The sequence below is a fragment of the Octopus bimaculoides genome, chromosome 3, assembly GCF_001194135.2.
Source record: "Octopus bimaculoides isolate UCB-OBI-ISO-001 chromosome 3, ASM119413v2, whole genome shotgun sequence".
Taxonomy (NCBI): Eukaryota; Metazoa; Mollusca; class Cephalopoda; order Octopoda; family Octopodidae; genus Octopus; species Octopus bimaculoides.
Genome location: NC_068983.1, coordinates 3,568,166 through 3,581,197, shown reverse-complemented (window position 1 = coordinate 3,581,197; position 13,032 = coordinate 3,568,166). Strand labels below are relative to the sequence as shown.

Below are 13,032 nucleotides of genomic sequence, written 5' to 3'. Positions count from 1 at the left end.
ATTGGTCCTGCAGCCCCAAACTAAAGCAAGCAATAGTAATAAAGCAGTTGTTGGTACCCTACCAAGACCATATTACTTTAAATTCAGTTTAAGTGAAAAATATTTGGAGTTCTTTTGAAATTTGAATTTTCAACTGTTAGCATGTAGGGATCTAGCTTGACCCTGCCTGAGATTTGAAACCGCATCTCAGAATTACTGGTCGTACTTTCACCTGTCAAATCAGTAGCGGGGGTGGGGGAAAACTTCTTGTTAATTGAAACAATGCTTGATGAGTTTTTAATAACCAGCTTGGTGAAACTAATTTCAGATGAACCGGATCTAACCTGAATTTTTAGCTAAGGTTTGTCCATCTTTCTATCGGTTGCAGACTGTTATAAATATGACCAACTGACCAGCCAAAGGGGTCAATTCTCTGTTTGCGATTGTAACACTCTGTTGCAGATGGTTTTGGGGCTGAACGAGAAACAATGTCACTGGGTCAAACGAAAACTTCTGTAAGCATTCCTCCTTTCTCCCTCTCCCCCGACTCATTTGTTTCACACTGACTTTCATTTACTCACACTTGATTAATCTATCTAATTGTCATGTCTACCACATTTACAGATTACCCTGAAACAAGTGAAAGAATAAAAGAATTAGAGAATATATATATATAAGTATATGTAGAAGGTTGTATATACATACATACATACATACATACATACATACATATATATATATATATATACACTCTCTGAGTGGTTGGCGTTAGGAAGGGCATCCAGCTGTAGAAACTCTGCCAAATCAGATTGGAGGCTGGTGTTGCCATCCGTTTTCACCAGTCCTCAGTCAAATCGTCCAACCCATGCTAGCATGGAAAGCGGACGTTAAACGATGATGATGATGATGATGATGATGATGATATATATATATATATATATATATATATATAGGCACAAGCATGGCTGTGCTTCCCAATCACATGGTTCCTTGTTCAGTCCCACTGCGTGGCACCTTGGGCATGTGTCTTCTACTATAGCCTCAGTCCGATCAAAGTCTTGTGAATGGATTTGGTTGATGCAAACTGAAATATATATATTTGTATGTGTGTGTGTGTGTGTGTGTTTTTCCTCCTACCATCGCTTGACAACTGATGTTGATGTGTTTATGTCTTAGTGGTTCGGCAAAAGAGACCGATGTAGGCTTATAAAGAATAAGTTCTGGGGTCGATTTGTTCAACTAAAGGCGGTGCTCCAGCATGGCTGCACTCAAAATAAAACAAATAAAAGAATATATATATACATATATATAGTTATTAATATTTCTAAGTCTCTCTAAGGGAGACTACGGCAGTGGTACTGGAAATTAATAGTTATCGCCAAGCCAACATGGCAGTCCCAAAATTAGGACGAAAGCTGCCGTGAATTAGCTCCAAGAAGCCATCGCCTCTAGCTAGCTATATGACACACGGAGTCTGTGTCCTTTATAATCTTCGAACAGGGGAGGTCAGCAGTTTCCCCTTGCTGGTTTGGCATCTGCAGACTAGTTTCAGGGTGTTGCCCCTTGTCAATGCAGAGCAGCCATGCTCCAGCCAGGCGGCGCTACTGACTGTCTGTTCAGAGGTTATTTATCTAATTTCAGTGGAATCTATCCACTGGTTTTCAGAAATAGAGTTATTAATATTTCTAAGTCTCTCTAAGGGAGACTACAGCAGCGGTACTGGAAATTAATAGTTATCGCCAAGCCAACATTGGGTAGAAACTCCATAAGATGTACCCAGTGTAAGCTATGTACGCATAAGTGCAGCAATATCAAAGGAAGGTTAACCGGGAAGATAGTCTTTGTGTGTGGCAGATGCACAGGGGCAATAAACTCTAAAGATGTACAGAAAACTGATTCCATCACATGCCAGAGGGAGAAACTAGAAGTAGTTGACAGCTTCTGTTACCTAGGTGACCAAGTCTGTAGTGGGGGTGGTTACCCTGAGAGTGTAGTGGCTAGAATAAGAATAGCCTTGACAAAGTTCAGGGAGCTCCTATCTCTGCTGGTAACAAAGGGCCTCTCGCTCAGGATGAAAGGTAGATTGTATGATGCATGTGTGTGAACTGCCATGCTACGTGGCAGTGAACCATGGGCTATGACTGCTGAGGACATGCGTAGGCATGAAAGAAATGAAGCCAGTATGATCCGTTGGATGTGTAATTTCAGTGTGCATACACGACAGGGCATAAGAAGCATCAGATGTGATGTGCAAGAGAGACGACTGCGCTGGTATGGTCATGCGTCACGTATGGATGAGGACAGCCGTGTGAAAAAGTGTCACACCCTAACTGTGGATGGAACCTCCATCTTCATCGCCACCATCATCTTCTTAATGTCGTCAACATCTCTACGTACACAACTCAACAAGCAACTCGCCCTGGCTTCAATACTGCACTGTTTCGTGAATCACTACACCATGGATCAACAGCGAATATACAACCAGCGAGAATTCCTGTACCAAGTGACCCAGGCAGCAGCATTACAGCCACAACTTCACGTACGACTCAGCGTCATGGCCGCAACTTCTTGATACAGTATTTCAACTACCGTGTACAATTGACTGCCAACTGGTATCTCTCATTTATTGTGTCTATAAACATTCTTCTAACGTCTCATTATAGACCCTTTCACTGTCTCCATTGTTATTCTTAGATGTACCTTTAACGCACTCACATACATCCATGCCTATACACACACACACACACACACACACACACACACACACACACACACACACACACACACTTTGTTCTCAGCCCCTCTATTATTCTGTATACATGACGCATACACAGAAACACATGTTAACCGATCAATAAGTTTTCTCTTAAGCTAGTCGGTTGTGTTTCCCTTTTTTCCCCCTGACACATACATGTATTATTCATTTTATATTTATTGTATCGACCGTGTGATGTACCTGGCATTCATTCTCGTTATCTCGCATCGTACGGTCGTTACAGCAGGCATTACAACTGCTACCCAGTTGGCTTTTGGTTTTCCCAAGCAGCAGTAATAACAAACATTCCGAAAGTGATAATATAGATTTAACCAGTTTATAATTTTTGTTAAATCAATTTTTCGATACCTTCATCAATATGGCAATCAGTAATAAGAATCTTATGAAAAGAAGTGCTGATGAATGTGCATTGTTTGATGAAAAATGGGCTGAGTTTTATTTTTTTATTGAAATAGATAACAAGTGCTTTCGTCTTATTTGTAACGGACTTTTTTTAAAAGGCCGATACTCGAGAGTGAATCGAGCGAGTTATGCGGTGAGTGAAAAATATTGCTTAAAAAAGCTCAAACCACAAAGCGATGGTGTATTTGTGAAAGAATGTATCCTTACTGCTGTTGAGAATATATGCCCAGAAAAACTTCATTTCTTCAGAAATATTAGTTTATCAAGAAGAACCTTTTCTGATCGTATTAAAGACATTGTTGATGACATTAAAAAATTTCTAAAATCTGATTCAGTAGAATTTGTATTGTATTTATTAGCCATTGATAAGACTACTGATCTGTCTAACACTGCTCAATTGGCAATATCTTATATGCGGAATAACCGCAAAACTCAACATTCGGGAAGAATTTCTTGCCTTGAAATCAATGCATGGAACAACTAGAGATGAAAATTTATTCGAAGATTTTGATTTACTGTATGAGGAAATGAGTGGTCTTACTACAGATGGCGCTGCATCTATGGTAGGTCATGAAAAAGGGTTCGTAGCTCTGATTAAGAATGAATTTAAGAAGCATCTTTTAGATCCCGAAACTTTAATTGTGTGTCACTGCTTTTATTCATATGAAAAGTTTATGTGCAAAATCTCTCAAAATGGACAATGTAATGATAGTTGTAACTAAGGCCATTAATTGGATAAAAAACAAATGGTTGAATAATAGGGAATTTAAAGAATTCTTGAAAGGTCTTGAAGCCGAGTATGGGGATTTATTGTACCATTGTGAAGTTGGGTGGTTAAGTAAGGCCCAAATGCTTAAATGATTTTATGAACTGAAGGAAGAAATGAAAATTTACTGGTTTCTCATATCAAAAGTTTTGAATCGATGCTGCATTTATTTGTCAGACAATTGAAAAGAAAGTGATTCACACATTTTCCCAAATTGAGTGAACAATATCCTGAATCAACAAAGGAATATTCTGACAAGTGTAAAAATCTTTTGAACAAATTTGAAAGTAGATTTGAAGAAATACAAGACAACAAAATCGACCCATGAGTTTTTGAAACACCTTTTGATATGTGTCCAGAGGAAGCTCCAGACTCCTTGCAATTAGAATTAATTGATTTGCAGTCAGATAACTTAATAAAATCAAAATGTAATAATCTGTCTTTATCGGACTTCTACAAATCCATTAATCCTGAGAAATTCCCTACTTTGCTTTAAAAATGCCTTGAAATTCGTATCTCCATTTTCGAGATTCCATTGTAAAGGAATATGAGTTGGTTGTAGGGGCTAAAATCAATGCCGACAAGTTGGTGGGATTGCAACTGGGCACCTGGAAAGGCAGATCGATGGCATCGGACGGCGTCATCGGATGCTGGACTGACGGACCAGTTAAACTGCTCAGAGTCTGGTTTGGTCACGACCGCCATCTGGATAAGAATTTGGAAGAGGTGACGAACAGGGTGACTTCTCTTACCCAGAAATGGACAGAGAGCAAGTTGTCCCTGAAAGGTTGGGCAGAGGTGGAAAATGTCGACATCGCCTCTGTCATTATTTATTGTCTGACTGTTGTGTCTTGCCCCAGTTACTGTTTGGTTAGATTGGAGCATATCCTGTTTGTTTTCTTGTGGAAGGGACACGTTCCAATGGTCAAGCGGTCAGTTTGCTGCCAACTTCCTTTGCGTGGCGGCTTAGACACGCCATGGATTTTAATGTGCAGACACATACTTAAGTTACGCCACCTGCAGCGATTTCTAGAAGGTGAACGTGTGTGGGCTGCGTTTGTGAGACATGCCTTTCAGCAGTTTGTCTCCTTGACGGAGCTGCAGTTCTGGGTAAAGGATAAGCCGGGACTGGTCACCTGGCACTTAGAATGTCGTCAGACGCTCACTGTCATCTATAAGGCAAGCAATAGGATCAGTAGGTGTTCCACTTTAGATATTTACAGATGATTAGTAGCGGGGAAATGCGACGACGTCCTCGGGGAGACCCTAGGCGTCGACGAAGATGAACTGGCAAGCCTATTCCGGAGGACTTTCTGGTGGGGACTGTTATGGATAATTTCCAGATGTCTTTGGCCTGGTTGTGCTACCGGGGTGGGACGCTAGCAGTTCGAGATAAACTCTACAGGAACAGATGTGCTGTCAGACGGGCTTGTCCGAGGTGCTCAGAAAGCGAGGAAACCGTTCTGCGTGTATTCGTTCAGTGTCGGCGGATTGCTGACTTGTGAAGTCACGTGTGGAGTCAGCTGTTGTCACGTGTAGGACAGATCCGTCTGTCGTCTGAGTCCATAATGACGATTGCCCCGCTGCTCTCCTTTAATCGGCTGGCAAGGCAGTTTTCCTTTGTCTGTGGCGAAAGAGGTTATCTGGTGGACGAGGCTGAAAGGAATGAGGACAGAAACATTCCTCTTTGGTAAATCCCTCATCGACTCTTTTCAAGTTTTATTTGGAAAGGAAAGTGAGGGTGGAGAGGGGTTAGGGTTAGGGTTAGGGTTAGGGTTAGAGTGACTTTGAGTGACTTTGTGGAAAGGTGGGTGAAAGTTGCGAAAGTGGCAAGAGTGGATGGTACCACTCTCAGTGAAGACCTGAGAAAGACCTGTGACCAGTGTAGAAAGAGGTTGGAGTGGGCTCTCGTCCTTGGTACTCAGGCTGATCTTGGATGGTGGGGTTCCTTGACTATCCCTAGAAGTCCTCCTGAATCAGGGGCGGGGGTCCCACCACGATCACTTTTTTTCTAGAGTCCTATTCTATGTATACTTCCCTTCTTCTAATGTATACCGTGTATACTTTTTATTTTATTATTCCATTATATGTAACCCCACCCCCACTTTACGTCTGTTTTTGTATTGTCCCCCTCATCCTTCGCCCTTGTGGCAAATAAATGAATTATCATCATCATCATCATCATCATTATTATTATTATTATTATTATTATTATTATTGTCGAGTGAGAGAGCAGGGCATGCCATCAAAGTGACACTGGGGTAAAATATGCGAAGCCCAATATACCCATCATGACTACCCGTCTGATAAGGGTACACCAGGCACATGCATCACAACCATATGTGCGCGACATGGTGATCACATATCAAGATAAACAGCGCATGACCTCGCAGGTGGGGCCCAGTCAGAATTTTCTTCAGGTCGAGTAGCCCATCCTGCTCGAAAGGTCCCTGAATAAGGTTCGTTTAAGGATATTAAGCAAAACATTATTATTATTGCCTTTGCACAGTTTCTAACGCTGGAGATGTGCTACAGCGTCAGCTGTTCACTACCAGTGAACTAAGGTAACACCTCTTATTTTTCGAGCACCTTCCGGAGTATTCGAGTGGTTCCAAGCAATGCTGTTTTCTGCAACTGCTCCACCCTTATTGCAGCTCCTATTTGTTCCATGTACTTCTCAAGATTTTTACTCACTGTTCCCAGGACTCCGACAATTATTGGTATAATTACCACCTTTTTCAGCCGACCACAATTGCTAACCTCCCAAGCTAACCTGTCATATCTCTCGACTTTTCTTTCTTCCTTATCGCATACCTTGTTGTCAGCTGGGCCTGCTATATTTATGATCCAACATAGTTTGCTTTCTTTCTCAATTAAGATTATGCCTGGCTTCCTATTCTCTATCTCATGGTCGCACTGAATCATAAAATCCCATAGAATCTTTGCGTTATCATTTTCGATGATGCCTTCGGGTTTATGTTCGTACTACTTTATTCTTCTTATTATTATTATAGACATCGTACGGTATACAATATCGTGAGGTTGTTGATTGAAGATATTGTATCTACCGGGGGTTTGTACTGTTTGTCAAGTTAAACAAGGACCTCAGACAGACAGTACTTTGCACAATATGCATGCAGTTTCAAGTAATGCCAACTTTTGCAATACATCTAGATTGTCGGGTATTTCTAAGGTTTTCAAATGTTTTTTTTTTTCAGATTGGGTGGTATTGAACCCAATGCTCCAATGACAAAAGAGATAACCTTTATGTTTGACTCTTGAAGCTACCACATCTTAGCGATCTCAATTCTCAGGGGTTCATATTTATCAACTTTTTCTTTTTCTTTCATGATAATGTGTTGATCTCCAGGTACTGCTACGTCGATTATTAGGCACTCTTGTTATTATTATTATTATTATTATTATTATTATTATTATTATTATTATTATTATTATTATTATTATTATTATTATTATTATTATTATTATTATTATTATTATTATTATTATTATTATTAGGCGGCGAGCTGGCAGAATCGTTAGCACGCCGGGCAAAATTCCATGCGGTATTTCGTCTGCCGTTACGTCCTGAGTTCAAATTCCACCGAGGTCGACTTTACTACTACAAGTAACCACTGAAGGGGCTGATCTTGGCCTTTTAATTACAAATAGAAAAAATAATAACACACGCACACACACACACGCACGCGCACGCGCGCGCACATCATCATCATCATCATCATCGTTTAACGTCCGCTTTCCATGCTAGCATGGGTTGGACGATTTGACTGAGGACTGGTGAAACCAGATGGCTACACCAGGCTCCAATCTGATCTGGCAGAGTTTCTACAGCTGGATGCCCTTCCTAACGCCAACCACTCCGAGAGTATAGTGGGTGCTTTTACGTGCCACCGGCACAAGGGCCAGTCAGGCGGTACTGGCAACAGCCACGCTCAAAATGGTGTTTTTTACGTGCCACCTGCACAGAAGCCAGTCCAGCGGCACTGGCAACGACCTCGCTCGAATGTTTTTTCACGTGCCACTGGCACAAGTGCCAGTAAGGCAACGCTGGTAACAATCACGCTCAAATGGTGCTATTTACGTGCCACTGGCACGGAAACCAGACAGCTGCTCTGGCAATGATCATGCTCGTACGTGCTGTTAGTAATCCACTGGCACAGGTGCCAGTCATCGAATTTGGTTCAATTACGATTTCGATTTCAGTAGCCCCAACAGGTCTTCGCAAGCAGAGTTTAGTGTCCAATGAAGGAAAGGTTGGCATGGGTGCCAGTCGTCGAATTTGGTTGATATTTACATTGTTGAAATTTTCTCGCCTCTTTATAGGTTTTGTTGTGGTTTAGTTTTTGTAACTGTGCAGTTTGTATCTATTGGCAGTTGTTTATCTCCAAAAGTTTCAAAGATTTTAAAGATGGTCATTTGTGTTTTCGGCCAGAGAAAATTGTGGATATGTTAAGATTTTCAACTTATTTTGGAGGTAATTTTTGTTGTGTGTTTAATAATGTTGTTGCAATAAAAGGTGCGTTGACATATTCGAGAGAGAAAAGAAGGGCAAAATTTTCACAGAGAATTGTAATTATTAAAGTTTTTTGAATTTTCTAATGATGATCGTTTGTGTGTTCGGTCAGAGGGAACTGTAGTGTTCTCGTACTAAAAGGATTCTTACATTTCCATCCTGGAATTTCTGGATCACAGTTGCAAGAGTTTCACCATAAATGGTGTATGTCTTGGATTTAACACAGGAGCAATAACTTCTTCGAATTTCTTCCAGCCACAGAGCATCTTGGTTAAATTCCTTCTCTTCTATGTATGTTTGTATGTATGTATATCATTATTAAGTTTTATTTCAAGGTTTCTTGCCAACAGAGAAAGAACCGGTTTCTAACCTAGATCCAAGGCTCCTTCGTTGGAATTTCAACACCAACAACAGGATATTTTTGTTTGTATGTATGTATGTATGTATGTATGTATGTATGTATGTATGTGAAGATTTGTATGTTTTATGTATGTATTTTCATGCATATACATTCTCATATATATCTAAATGATAAACTGGAAAGTTTTACAGATTTTTACGGTTCCAGTGATGGATTGGATCTGTAGTCTTCAAATTAGCTTTCTCCTTTCTGGTTTTGAGAAGCCTAATTTCTCAAGATTGGTATTAAATCAGTGTGCTACATACCCTAGGGCCCCAATAATTACAGGTATAAACCTGAACTTGTAATCTGGATAGAGTAACTGCAGATTTCTCAATAGTTCAGCATATGTGTTCTCTTTTTCACTGATCTTCAGCTTTATGTTAACATCCACTGGGCAGTTAATATCCACAACTGTGCACAATTTCTCTTCTCTGTCTATCTGCCTGTGTGTATTTACGTACGCACGCACGCACGCACGCACGCACGCACGCACGTACGTATGTATAATGATGTAAAATCCATTTAGAAATGCAAATGGATATATTTTAGCCGTGGTGAACCCACTCTCTGTTTGGGTCATTGATAGAATCTTCAGAATTTCACATAAATGGTTTTGTGGTATTTGCTTTGGCTGCTTTTACTTTCTGAGTTCGAAGTACAACAAAATCAACTATATCTCATTCTCCACCAGGGTCAATAAAGCAAATTATCAATCATATTCTAAAACCAATTGGAATTAGTCAATTATTTCCGTCAAGTTTCTGATAAGAGACAGATTCAAACTACGCATGTGCAGTCATTTTGTTTCCCAAACTTCTGAAGTCGAGAAGCGTCGGTAGAACGTGTTCACCTGTTCTAAATTGCTTAATTAAATGGTTATTGATTGGATATATGATATGTAAACGGAGTCCTTAAATAAGTAAGTGTCTAATTAATTTATTTATAATTACTTTAGTTCTCTTTACAAAAAAGTAAAAACAAACGAAAAACACATTCCCACCTTGCACGTCTAAAATACAAAAATTGGATTTAAAATGTGTGCCAGGTGGTAGTACTAATTATGTTCTTGCTAATTATTGTAATTGTTTTATTTTTTTTTGATACTAAATGATATTTACTGACACAATTATACCACAATGCATAAAATATCTGAAGAGATAGTTTTTATTTCTAAAAGGAAGACAAACCATTTATTTGTTCTAGCAATGGTTTAAAGACAAAAACCAAAGATGTCGTTATTTATTGCAGATAAATTGTTCCATTGAAAATGGGCGAAGATAAAGAATACGTACACCGAAAACTGGTGGTGTATGTATTCTTTACCTCCGCCAAAACCTGTCGGTTCTGAGTGCAAAAGGGTCGCTTTTGTGGTATAAAACAAACAAAAGACTTGGCGTTTAAGGGACTGCTGTGTACGAAAACGTTGCTTTTTGTCCGTTGTTTAAAGAAGTTTTCATAAATACCGTGTCAAATGGAATTTCTGTTACCAAATTAATTATATGAATTGTTTATTAGATATAATTCAGAAGTTTAAAAAAATTATCTTTAATTATTTGGATTTTGTGCGATAAAATGCAATATTAAAAGTATTTTTCAAGCAAGACAACCTCGATGTATAAAAAAACAGAAATTTGTCATTGCTACCTGTGACTTGATGTAACGCATGAATATTTGCCAATAACTTTGGTATCTGGATATTGTAGTGATGAAGACTCCCATCCAGTGGATCCCCAGTTTGTGGAGAGGGGAATGACTTGTAGATTTATAGCTGCGAAGAATACTCAATAAGCAGTCCTAAACAAAATCGCAGCCTTGCTCTTTGGCAAGGTATAGCACCCGTTAGGCACCCTTCCAGGGTCACAGTGAAAAGAACAGAAACACTACTATCATTGGAGAGCAGGATGGTCGTAAGGAATGGAATACAAAGCATAAAAAGTATTTTGTCTTTGGAGTTCTTCCCACTTTGCAAAAACAAATTACACTTTTATAGTTCTTGGTAGGAAACCCATCAGTTTGACTGGCACTGAAATTGTCTGCTGCAACTATCGACAAGAAACAAGCAATTGAAAGACATTCCAAAAATGTTTAATGTTATTTGTTCTTGCCTTTCTTTTATTCTTGAACTTGTTTCAGTTATTTGACTGCGGCCATGCTGGAGCATCACCCTTTAGTTGAGCGAATCGACCCCAGGACTTTTCTTTGTAACCTAGTATTTATTCTATTGGTCTCTTTTGCCGAACCGCTAAGTTACGGGGGACACAAACACACCAGCATCGGTTGTCAAGTGATAATGCATGAACAAATACAGGCACACACATAAATATACGACAGGCTTCTTTCAGTTTCCATCTACCGAATCCACTCACAAGGCTTTGGTCGGCCCCAGGCTATAGTAGAAGACACTTGCCCAAGGTGCCACGCAGTGGAACTGAACCCAGAACCATATGGTCAGTAAGCAAGCTACTTCCCATACAGCCACTCCTATATCTATATTTGATGGGCTTCTTTCAGTTTCCGTCTACCAAATCCACTCACAAGGCTTTGGTTGGCCCGAGGCTATAGTAGAAGACACTTGCCCAAGGTGCCACACAGTGGGACTGAACCCAGAACCATGTGGTCAGTAAGCAAGCTACTTACCACACAACCACTCTTGCGCCTGTTGTTTTAATTTTCACACAAGGCCAGGAATTTTGAGTGGGGTTGGGAACGAGTCTATTACTTTGACCGCAGTACGTGACTGGTACTTGATTTTATTGATGTGAGAAGGATGAAAGACAACATTGACTGCAGCTGGATTTGAACTTAGCACGTAAGGAGCCAGAAGAAATACTACTAAATATTTTGTCTCGTGTGACAATGATTGTGTCAGCTCACTGCCTCAGTGTCATCAGTAAAACGCTGGGACAGGATTTCCCTTCTGCTCGTGATTCAACATGTTCACCAAACATATCATCATCATCATCATATGTCTGCTTTCCATGCTGGCATGAGTTGGACGGTTTGACTGATAACTGGTAAGTCAGTGGGCTGCACCAGGTTCCAATCCGAGAGTGTAGAGGGTGTTTTTTTACCTGCCACCAGCACGAGTGACATTGACCTGACACTGGCATTAGCCATGACTACGGTTTCACTTGGTTTGACAGGTCTACATATGCACAGTATATTACCATAGGTCTTGGTCACCTGTCACTGCCTTCATGAGGCCCGACACTCGAATGGTGCTTTTTACGTGACACCGTCATGGGTGCCAATCAGACAGCACTGGCATCGGCCAGGACTATGATTTCTCTTGGTTCGACAGGTCTTCACAAGCGCAGCATATTGCCCAACGAGTGAAGGGTGCTTTTAACAGGCCAGTTATGCAACACTGGCATTGGCTATGACTATGACCTCACTTAACTTCATGGGTCTTCTCAAGCACGGCATATTTCCAAAGATCTCGGTCACTCGTCATTGCCTCTGTGAGGCCCATCATTTGAAGATCATGCTTTACCACCTTGTCTCATGTCTTCCTGGGTCTACCTTTTCCACAGGTTCCTTCCATCGTTAGAGTGTGACACTTCTTCACACAGCTATCCTCATCCATACGCATCACATGACCATACCAGCACAGTCATCTCTCTTGCTACAGTTGTCTCTCTATAACTCCTACAAAGAGATTAATATAATCAACAATATTTGATATACCTGACTAATCCATCATTATTGGGATTAATAGAATTGTTATATGAAGGCATGTGGCTGAGTGATTAGGGTGCTTGGTTCAATGATCATAAGGTGATGAGTTCAATTCCCAGCAACACATTCTGTCCTTGAGCAAGACACTTTATTTCACATTGTTCCAGCCCACTCAGTTGGCAAAAATGAGTTGGACCTGTATTTCAAAGGGTCAGATTTGTTGCAATGTGTCAGGCTGAATCTTTGAGAACTATGTTAAAGGTACACATCTATTGTGGAGTACTCAGCCACTCACATGTTAATTTCATGAGCAAGCTGTTCTGTTGATTGGTTCGACTGGAACCCCTCATCGTCATGACTGATGGGATGCCAGTAGGAATCATTGTCAGAACATGAGAGAAAATGCCTTGTGGTATTTAGTACCAGCTCTTTACATCTTGAATTCAAAGACAGGTCAAGTTTGCCTCTCATCCTCTTTTTTTTGGGGTGGGGGG

General features: G+C 40.4%; 1 long non-coding RNA gene across 1 annotated transcript in view; it reads left to right on the top strand.

The window, feature by feature from the left end:
• The first annotated feature begins 9,673 nt into the window (after nt 1-9,673).
• Nucleotides 9,674-13,032, top strand: part of LOC128247257 (uncharacterized) — a 31,610-nt gene continuing 28,251 nt past the window's right edge. The window contains exon 1 of the long non-coding RNA XR_008263609.1: nt 9,674-9,779. This is a non-coding gene — a long non-coding RNA (uncharacterized LOC128247257). The remainder of the gene's footprint in view (nt 9,780-13,032) is intronic.